We start from the raw sequence: 1,880 nt of genomic DNA on the forward strand, positions 1-1,880 counted from the left end.
TATTTATTCTGTTACTGTCTTAGTCCTGTATCTAGTGGGGGGTGAGTTCCCATCACCACAGGTGAGCAGTGAGGGAGCCCTTCTCTGCTCTGTTATTGACATACCAACCCAACCCATAAGCTTTCACTGCTCTCTCTTTAAACTAGTTCTCTACTGTGATGTCAATATCCTTTTTAATGTCTCAGTTTTACCATACCTACATAGTATTACAATTCGATTGAATTTCTGGTTTATACCGCTTAACTTCAGGTGGATTCTTACTTGACTAACAGACTGAAGACCTTGCGGGTGTTTGGTATCTGCCTTAGTCACCTAATAGGGCCCTGTCAGACTTCCATCTCTTCCCAAAACTGAAATTTTTTTCTTGGTGTATGGAGATCCACTTCAAAAGAAGAATTGATAGCTGCAGACCTAGAGGAAACTCATTTTTGAGATGGGAACATCGTTCGACAAGTGCATTAATCTACAAGGAGACTACATTGAAAAATAAAAAGCCTTTCAGTGATGTAAGTACTTTTTTCTATTCCGTTCCGAGAACTTTTCAAACCACCCTTGTAACTTCCATACACACAATTCTGCATCTAGGGACTAAGTTATTGGTGTATACTCATTTCCATCAGTGTCTCAGATTAAATTCTGGAGCAGATTATATAATAAAAATGTCATATTACCATTAGCTTTACACACTGTCACAGAGCGTGTCTTCTTTTTACTGGCGAAGTTCAAGCCATATTAGATGAATCCAAAGTGTATGACTTTTGTGGGTTTCAGACAGGTGACTGGAGAAGTGTTAATATCTGAATTTTCTTGAACAGAGCATATAAGCCGATCTGATGACGAGCCTCCAGACAAAATTATATGAACCAGCGAATACATCACTTAATGATAAGCTCTATGGGTATCAGTTCTGGACTACTGTTGATGGTTTGCACTTTTCTCATTGGTGCTGGTAAAATAATTGCAATAAGAGGCCAAAAACAGTGTGTGGTACATTACAATGTGTCAAAGACACCAATCAGCCAGAATATTGTGACCACCTACCTAATAGTATGTCCACCTTTTGGCACAGATAACTGTGGCAACACATCATGGAGTGGGAGCAAAGAGGCCCTGATAGGCCGCTGAAGGGAGTTGGCACCATTACTGTACATGCAAGTCACCCAATTCTCTTAAATTCCTGTGGGGACTAGGAGCACTGATGCCTTGTTCAACCACATACCAGATGTGTTTGATTGGAATCAGATATGGCAGTTGAAAGGGGGGGGGGGGGGAGCAGCACATCAGTTGGAACTCACCATTGCATTCCTCGAACCACTCCATCACACTCCTGGCCTTGGTGACATGTCGCATTGTTGTTGTTGTTGTTGGTTGTGGTGGTGGTCAGTCCGGAGACTGGTTTGATGCAGCTCTACATGCTACTCTATCCTGTGCAAGCATCTTCATCTCCAAGTAAGTACTGCAACCTACATCCTTCTGAATCTGCTAATGTACTCACCTCTTGGTGTCCCTCTACGATTTTTGTCCTCCACGCTTCCCACTAATACTAAATTGGTCACCCATTCACGCCTCAGAACGTGTCCTGCTGACCGTTCTTTTCCTTTAGTCAAGTTGTGCCCCCCCCCCCGAATTCTATTCAGTACCACCTCATTAGTTATGTGATCTACCCATCTAATCTTCAGCATTCTTCTGTAGCACCTCATTTCAAAAGCTTCTATTCTCGTCTTGTCTGAACTAGTTATCGTCCATGTTTCACTTCTATAGTTGGCTACACTCCATACAAATGCTTTCAGAAACGGCTTACTGACACTTAAATCTATACTAATTGTAAACAAATTTCTCTTCTTCAGAAACACTTTCCTTGCCATAGCCAGTCTACATTT

The sequence above is a fragment of the Schistocerca piceifrons genome, chromosome 5 (genome assembly GCF_021461385.2).
Source record: "Schistocerca piceifrons isolate TAMUIC-IGC-003096 chromosome 5, iqSchPice1.1, whole genome shotgun sequence".
Classification (NCBI taxonomy): domain Eukaryota; kingdom Metazoa; phylum Arthropoda; class Insecta; order Orthoptera; family Acrididae; genus Schistocerca; species Schistocerca piceifrons.